Consider the following 10,088-nt stretch of genomic DNA (forward strand, 5'->3'; position numbering starts at 1 on the left):
CATTGCGAAAGACACTAAGTTTTTTTTTTTTTTTTATTAGTTGAAAGAGATTATCAGACAACTGCGAACAACTTTGTGTTCGGTTTAATTTTCAATTTTGTTTAATCAAAGACAAGCAGTTTGTTGTTTTTTAGCAGTATACTAAAAGCATCAGGTAAGTAATATTGTTATCGGGATATTGAACAACCTTATCGCATATCACATATTTTCCTCATATCCCCTAGTCTCAAAGCCGAGAAATGTTTTATATTTTCCAGCACGAAACTAGCTACAGTTAGCTATCTGCTATCAGAATGAACAACTGAAGGGCAGATGGAAAAAAAACATCAAATATGAATGTCATCTTCAGCTTATTAAAACACAAATGTAGTCTGAGAGAGAAACTGCAGCGTACAACAATTGCCTGATTTATACAAAGTTATAACATTTGTCAGTGATGTTTAAAAAGGCTGGTGTATGTTTGGACTGACAGGCTAAAAACAGCCAGGGAAAGATGATGAGGAGTTGTAGCTAAATGAGGGTATGATTAGGATAATATGAGGCCCAGACGCTGGGAGTGTGATTACCACAACAAAGACTCTAATTGAGGGAGCAATAGTGAATAGATGTACCTTTATCATCTGAGATTGACACGCATGACGTATGACATATTCATGCACACGCACACGCACACACGCACACACACACACACACACACACACACACACTAGAAATCATTGTTTTTGCCTCTAAATAAAGTCTAGGCAGGCACTCGAGGACAGAAATAAAGTGTTTGGTGATGATAATGGTTTGCATTTATTTGTCTCACCCAGTGTGATGTGGAGACGTGAAGAGTGAACATAACAAACCCGTTGAGACAGTCGGCAGCCATTTCCCGGCTGTTATGTATCTCCAGTCTCCACCCTGGTTGCATGTCGTCCTCTGAGTTGTTAGAAGAAGGATACAGTCGTCATCAAGGTAAGCAAATACCCACATGTCTATTGACAGATTGGAGCTCCTTCCATATTAAATTATCTGTACCAGGAGCATACAGTACAATAAATTATTTTCCAACAAGTTTTGAATATATCTCAACAAACTTACGACCAAGACATAACAAACCCTTTTCAACCAGTGAGTTGAGTGGTTTGGAGATATGTGATCCTGTTTCGTCATACTACAGAGTGAGCTCTCTTTTTACACTCCCAAACAGAAAAAAATTGATTGGAAACTACAATGATTTCCAATTATTGATCTGTATTTTTCATTTTTTTTTGTCATGGAAAAAACAAAGACTTAACATTCAGTTTGTTAAGGTGTTTTTTGCTAATTTTAAGGTTTGACAGTATATGATTTTTATTTCATAAACCTTTTCCGTTTAGTGGGCAAAACTACAGTTGTAACTAGCCTGGGAACCAGATGAATCTGCAAACTCATGTTTTATTTGCTCTGGCAGATGCGTCTCGTCCTCTTCCCGTTCAGACGGATTTCCAGCCGGCCAGGCCCTGGTCAGGCCAATCACAAATGTTTATCTCATATGGGGTGGGTTTCAAACGATCATTCGCGCTTTACGCAAAATACGTGATGACTTCATTTTTGGCTTGCGCACCCTCGCGCCGGGGACACGATGGCAAGCATAGTAAGGATTTTAAGTAGTAATGACTTAAAATGAATATTCAAATTCTGATGGAAAAATATGCCAACAATCGCTCACAGTCATGTTGATGCTACACCATCACAGCTCATCTCTGCACGCTGTAGTCTGTTGGTTGTAGGTCTATACAATTGTGTCCAGAGGCATTTTGGTCTACGGACGTTGATAATGCCCATTGGAAATCCAACACAAACTGAAAGGGTTCCAAACTAATTCGCATTTGCGATTTGGTCTGGTGATGTGATGCTAACAGGTAACACTAAATTACACAAACTAGCGCTGAGTCTAGCAGATTGATTTATTTACTAAGAGTAACCACACATGTTGCAAGACATACCCAAATAGCTTTTATTAATTTGTCAGCCCTTCGGTGAATTATGGGCACTTGTAAGCTTGCCGATTTGAAAAAGTAAACATTGAAATAGCTTTTTCCACCAACTTCATACACAATTTTCAATTTTTATTTTACATTCAATTTTAACCTGTGTTATTGATGAGAAAATGTGCTGGGTCCTAACACTTGAACAGATATACATACAGACGACTCCATCCTATCTACTTACAGCTGAGCCAATTTCATGACTTTCAGAAGGAAAGCGAGCAGCCTTCTTGCTTCTGAGTATATTCATTCGCTTGCATCGAGCCGAGGGCAGAGGGGCCTAAATATATTGATTGGTCACAGAGCCATGAGAGGCACTGATAGGAATCAGACCTCCAGCTGCATTTGGGGATTGAGTGTGATGGTGGCGATAGTGATGGTCTCAGCTCACTGTCTAATTTCTTCTTTTTTATTACAATACGTAATATAATAATACGCCTGACACTACGGTTCATGTGTTTTGTAACACTGCTTCTGTTTCTGTAATTGACTTACGATCTGTCCAAGGTGTTTCCCTGTCTATTGTTCAGCGAATTAATGCATAAGTTAATCAATGCTTCTATTTCGGGCTTGCATGTTTATTTCAGGCTTCAGCGGTTATTCTGAGATGGTCTAATTGTCTGTTAGAGTTAGTCTGTTGTGATCCCTCATCTCACCAGGTGGTAGAAATGAACCTGAAGTAGAATGGGAGGAGGGAGAGATGATGAGTTGTTTTGTGACACAATTGCTCCTTGAACTCCATGTGAAGGACATGGTGTGGTGTTTAACTACTTTAGGCCGGCACATGTTGGTGTCCACAAAGATCCTGAACACATGCAGAGATAAAAGGCTGCACATTCTGGGCTCATCTGTTTTCTCACAACATGCTGGATGAGACACTTTCCATTAGCCTAAATAATGCAACAATAGGTTTTGATCATATGTGACTATGAAATGATGTATTGTTCACCTTACTACAGTTGTGCTCAGAAGTGCACCTGGCAGAATTTGTAAATTCTTTTAAGAAAACAAAACAGGCAAAACATGGTACTTTTATTTTATTGGAATTCAAATTAAACCATAAAAGCATTACCATTGTCCAAGTGCGTCCCATGCACTAACCATGCAGCAACTTTGACGAAATGTTTGTGCCTCTGTAGCTCTCACACCCCCAAAACATCAGAGATCCACCTCTATGCTTCACAGTAGGGATGGTGCACTTTTCATCCTAGGCCTAGTTGACTCCTCTCCAAACATAACATTCATGACCTTTTGACCATAAAGTTCAGTTTTGGTCTAATGACTCCAAATTACTTTGTTCCAGATTGTATTGCGCAGTAATGGCTTTTTTCTGGCAACCCTCAAACTTTGAAGACTACTCAAATCGTTGGATATCTTATATCCTTTTCCTGATTTATACATTTCAACTACCTTTTCTCGCGAATCGTCACAGCTCTTTTTCTTTCCTCATGGTTCAGTGAAATGGTTTATTAAAGGGTATGTAAAGTTTTGATCAGGGCCATTTTGGGTGATTTCAGTCATCATTGTTATTTAAAAAGGGCAAACACAGTTATGTGGATAATAAATGGCTTCACCTGACCACTATCCCTAAATAAAAGAGAGGATTTCTGCATGATCATATTTCCCAAAAACTGGACAGTTTTTTACAAATTCTGCCAAGGTATGTACATTTATAAGCCCAACTGTATGTGCAGCATATAAAACCTTAGTTCTAAATAATTAAGCAACACTTTCATGTCCCTCACTCAGTTAGCTTAGCTTTGCACAAAGATTTGAAATGGGAAAACGGCTAGCTTGGCTTTGTCCAAAGGTAACAAACCCCCCCCCCAAAAAAAATCCACCTACCAGCATTTCAAAGCTCGCAAACACAATAAATAAACAAGGTACGGTAGACTTGTTTTTAACATCTTTTAAATAAAATCCTGTTTTCAGTATCCTTAACTTAAGGTAAATTCCAAGAAGCTGGCTGTAACTATTTAATAGGGGTGCATGATTCAGAAAATGTCACGATTCGATTCGATATCGATTTTTAGGCTCATGAGTCGATTCAAAAATGATTCTCAATTTAAAAAAAAAAACGATTCACAGTATGTAAATGTAGTTACTTTTCCCATGTGTGTGTATGTATATATATATATTAGGGCTGTCCAAATAACGCGTTAATTTCAAATTAATTAATCTGAGAAAAAATAACGCGTTAAAAAAAATAACGCAGAATAATCTATTTCATATTGACGTTTGACCCGAAGCCGTTCTAGCCACCATTGGACTGTAAAATGAAGGAGGAAGACGAGAATGTGCTGCCTGGATCATTAATTGGAACATTTACTTGTAAAAGTCTTCTTCCTGCCAACCCTGGCTACCGAAATCTGGTGCCACTGATATGTCTGCGCTTCTCTCTGATGCTCTGAAGACGATACAGGCAACACAAACACCGCTGCACGTGACGCTAGTTAACACTATACTCTACAGCAGCTAACGTTAGCCTACCGCTAGCTAGTAGCTGGATTAAACACGGTTACAATGCTGACAGCTAACGCTAAACGGTGTAAAGTTTGACTGTGTTTTACTGTAGAGGATTCAACACCGGTATGTAGCAATCTGCAGATGCCGTTGGAAAAACAACACAGACGGTGCGTTCAATGAAACTGGTAAACTACAGCCTCGTGGTGCATTTGAAGTTATTGTAAATCTCTTTTTCCCATCTGGTGGTTGTTTTTGTCGTTCAACAGCAATTTACTAGTGAGTTAAAGTTATTGTTATTGTTATACATTATTATTAAACATTTAATTCTGACCATATGGCCTTAGCAATAAACAAGCCATTCTGTAATGTCGACAACTGTTTAGTACCCTTCTTTTCTTTAACTTTCTGAAAAAGTATCGGTTCAGGCACCGTTAAGGCACCGGTACCGTTTTAAAAGTACCGCTTTAGCACCGGTATCCAAACCAAACAATACCCAACCCTAATATTGACTCTAGATTCAAATGTGTGACTAGATTAAATACTGTATATAATAAACAAATACAAATCTTAAAATCAAGTTCATAAAGTCATTTTCTTTGCATTCATTTGATTCCCAATCAAGATACACTGGTAAGAATTGCTTTCCATTGTTAATATGTACTTAAAAACAGTTCTGAAATGCAGAATAATATAATTTTAATCATGTGATAAAACATGCGATTAATCGCGATTAACTATAGAAATTCAATGATTAATCGCAATTAAGAAAATGTAATCGTTTGACAGCCCTAGTTTATATATATATATATACACACACATATATATACACACACACATATATATATATATATATGTATGTATGTATGTATGTATATATATATATGTATGTTTATATGTATGTGTGTACATATATATATATATATATATATATATATATATATGTATGTGTATATATATATATATATATATATATGTATATATATTTATATGAATGTATGTATATATATATATATATATATTTATATGAATGTATGTATATATATATATATATATATATATATATATATATATATTGTGTGTGATGTCTGTAAGCTACTGGGACCTTGAATTTCCCCTTGGGGATCAATAAAGTATATATATATATATATATATATATCTATCATGTGATTGCAGTAGACATACAATAAAAATAAATAAAAAAATAAATAAATATGAATCGATTTTTGGAATTCTATTAATCGATTTTGAATCAGTAGAGCTTGAATCGCGATTTGAATATGATACTATTTAACACTCCCCCAGAAAGCGAAAACTACTCCTTTAAGACCTACAGGTTAAGATTTACAGATTTAACTTATGACACCAATATTTCCATTGTGATATTATATATTTACCATGTTGCATCTCTGATTTGTTTACTCTTCCTATTCCATCACCTCCTCTTTTTTCTTTTTTTCTTTGTCCTCCTCCTCCTCTAGACTCATCTGATCACATGGTCTCTGGCTGCAGATTTACGGGATTAGCTGGAGATTTAGTTTGCTTTTTTTCTGCAAAGCTGAGGGCCATGTGCTCCTAAAAAGCAGACAGACAAGGGAGTATAAATTTCCTTTGCAACCTGGCTTATTAGGTCTGTCTCTTTAACTTTCGCACCCACACTTACTTGACACTGCAGCAGCTTTTTCGAAGAAGAAAACACTGTTTTAAAGGCAACATAATGCGCATAACCTTTCACAATTACAAGCATCATTGATAGACAATGAGCCAAAAAGACTGTAGCAGCTGAATAACAGATAATAAGCTGAACTTCATTATGTTTTTCTCAAATTTGTTTTCATGGTGTGCAATAAGAACTCTTAAGAGGTCACACTTTGCAAAGCTAATTGAAGTCTTTAAAATGATTGAGTATATTACCAAATTGTGTCTCAGCATTTCAGATGAAACAATGCTGGATCAACAAGTCTGCATTTTAAACTGCAGTTTTGAGTTTTCATGAAGCTTAATTCATTTTTAATTCATTTTATTCACCCATTGTTCTCTGTTATGTGTTGTAAAATGTGAAACTGGGGAAAATGTCGAATTTCTAGGATGATACTTAAGCTCAAAGCATTACTTGTTGTGCTATTATATCAAGAAAGCTTGTGCCTTTCCTCAGATAACTTTACAATTTATCTTTTGGGGATAGAATGAGAACTTTTCTTAATAATATTATCTCTGGTTTCCAGCTGCTTGACATTTCAGATACTTTCACCAGATACCCATGATTTCCATAAAGTCCAGCCACATCAAAGTGTCACAACAACTGTACAATCTAAGTTATTTTTGCATCTTTTTTCTGCCATTTGCTAAATCCGCCTATTTTTCATTACATTTCCTGTTATTCCCTCCCCATTCATCCCTTTTCCTTAGAGCAATTTACAAAGCATTTAGTTAATAAGTTAATAAGAGAGTTAATAAGAATCAAATCAGCCTACCAATAGAATTTGAAACAATCCAATAACACCAAAGATGAAAGTTTGCACAATTCTCCATGACTTGGACTTGCAGTTTCTTCTTCTCATCGTTTATTTCTTTCAGTTAGGCCCCATTTTCACCTGGTATTAAAATCCGATCTGAGTGATCCGATCACAAGTGGACAGCTCTAAGTACAGGTGTGAATGCACCCAGGACATATTGAGATCCAATCAATCAGACCACATTTGGAGGAGGTTTAGGCGACATATGGCCAAATGCTTTAGCAGTGACTACGCGTATGTGTCCTGGGCCACATTAAGAACCGCCTACTCAACTGTGTACATACTCATTCAAAGTATTTCTCATGTCATAGAAACCACGGAGAGTGAATTGTGTGTTTTGGATGATATTAACATACTGTCGGTGATGTGTTGCTGTTTTTGTTCCGGTGCTGCCTGCTCTTACATCCCCTGCTGTCTGGAGCTCTGTGCCCCACGTTGCCTGGAAAAGGCAGCCGCCGGTCGACAATAACCCCAGGAGTAACTATTTAGAAACTGGTATCATTTCCTTCATTTGTCACAATAAAAAGTCCCCCGTTATTTTGTTATTTAAAAGTTTTTGTAAGAAGCAGCAATATCAGGAAATGTTGGCTCTTCATCAACAATAACTTAACATGACTCCTATTCATAGTCAACGTGACGTCCCGGTACTATGAGAGCACCCACCTGGAGGGCAAAACGAAGCTGCCCTCCACTGTCCGTGAACGAGTCAGCTCAGCTTTTTACCATACTGTAGCCAAAATGTCAGATAGTTGTTGTTCAGTTGGATGCACAAACCAAAGAGAGACCAGCCTGGGCTGTGTTTCTACAGAATCCCATCTCAGAACGAACACCCAGAGAGGAGGATATTGTGGATTTGTGCAATTATACGTGGCGCACAAGCGGTCTACACTGACATTGAAACTGACCACCCATGCAACTAACGACTGCGATCAAGCTAGTAGTCTCTCCCATCACACATGGTCAAACCAGCTCATTTCATTTAAACTTTTTAAACCTTTTTCAGACAATTGCATCTCGAACAGCGTTACTACGTCTGCTCTGTGTGCTGAGACTTTACTAGATCTGCTTTTGGGAAGGTGTGCGAGGAATTGTGAGCAGCCAAGGATGGCAAGTTCTGCTTCTGGTTGGAGAGGACTCATAAGCCTTGGAATACCAGTCAAGTATTTAAATATGTATATGGGCACAAAATGAGGATGCCACTGCCAGCCATAGTGATCTTACGGCTTGACCATTTCAGTTGTAGCAGCGGAAAAACTCCTGTTTTCAGCTCTGCCACAACTCTCGGATTACATTTTTTTGTGTAGCTCTGTTATAGCGACCTGGCTAAAATATGTGCGGAAGGGCATGTTCACCGCTTATCCAGTGTATTTATCAAGCCGCGAGCCCAGGCTTGGTCACGGTGCATCATACCTTTTGTGATAAACTCTGTTACTGATTGAGTAATTTCCACATTCTGTTGTGAAGTATGTTCATATGGAATTACACTTTCAAACATTTCAGTTTTGCTTACTTGACATACTGGTGTTAGGCGTTTTAGCCATGCAACTATCGTACATGGCTTTGTGGTGTTTTTTTAAGTGGTGATAACAGGTTAGTGTGGTAGCAACATTAGCATTAGCAGGGCATGTTTTGCACAATACCTGACGCTGCACAGCAACTTGGCAAGTTGATGCTTCCTCTGCAGACTGCTTTACGTGTCACATGACCAGAGTGTTATCGCAGCCTTTGCAGTTAGAAAATCTCATTTTAACATATCGCGATGTAATTGCAAATGCAATTAGTTGTTTAACTCTAGTGGAAATGCGCCTTTAGTTTATTGCTTGCCTTTGTTCTCAAGACAAAGGGCTCATCAGCCAGAGGTGAGGAACTTCTGAGGACATTCAGGTGGGAGTTAATGCAATCAGGCCAAGATTCATTCAGTCCAAGGTTACATTGTAAAGGATTCTGCATGATCAAATATAAGGGAAGTTTAACTTAATTACATATGTATGAGCCAACACTATTTCCCTCACTCCATCCATCCATCCATCTCTTTTGATTCAATTTAAATTTACATTTAAATTAATTTCTAATAAAAAAAATGTATTAATTAAATGTAGTTCATTTAATATAATATAATTCAATTCTTTAGTTTAAATTAAAAACTTGACTTAAAATTACATTACATATTATTTTACCCAATCTTTTACTTTTTGCACATCTGGTCTATTGTGTGACTCAGTCTGAGTGTTGCAGCTGTAGTTCAGTCTGCATGGTAGTGATCTCTAATAATGATCTCTGCCTTTTTTTTGGTTTTAGCTCGCCTGCCTACAAGCTTTTTGGACTGAATTGTTGCTTGTCGCGTTTTGTGAAACTACACGTGTAAAAAATGTTAATACAGTGATATATTTGTGTTGCTGATTTTGTTCAGTCTTTAGGCCAATAGAGAACTGGATGCAGGTTATTCTTCATAAAAAAACATCTTGCTGTCAGTTATAAATACGCAGAGTAAGAGACAGGACAAACAACGTTCTTCAGGCTTTTTATGTTGTCTGTAAGAGGCAGCTGAAGAATAAAGATCTTGCTCAATATATTTGTGACTTCCATGGCATGTTTGACATAATAACTGCAGCTTGAGCGCCAAGAACTCTCAGGACAAATAGCCTAATAGAGCTGCGTGAGCTCACATGCAGAACATAAAATATCAGACGGAGACAAGACAGCAGGAGTTTTAGTACTTTTAATTCAAAGTCATAGGTCCATTTGAAATCACTCTCTTCATCTCCACACAACAACGTCACTTACTGATTATATTTCCTTACAACAGTGCAGCATTGTCAACATTCATACTCATTTTTTAGGTCTATCTTTTGAGACAGCAACTCACATATTCTTCTACAGTACTTCTTTAAAACAATTTAAAACGTAATTTCATAGCTTTTTCAATAAGGAATTCCTGAAGATCGTCTTTCTTCCCGATGTTTCACCACCACTGACCTCTGTATTTTACTAATTTCCCCTACATAGCTGTGGTTATAAGTTTAACAGGAGAAGAGGGTGGTGGAGAGAGACAGTTACAATATACCATCCAGCTTTTAAATTCAAACAATAAATTGTA

Source organism: Sander lucioperca, chromosome 11 (genome assembly GCF_008315115.2).
Source record: "Sander lucioperca isolate FBNREF2018 chromosome 11, SLUC_FBN_1.2, whole genome shotgun sequence".
Lineage (NCBI taxonomy): Eukaryota > Metazoa > Chordata > Actinopteri > Perciformes > Percidae > Sander > Sander lucioperca.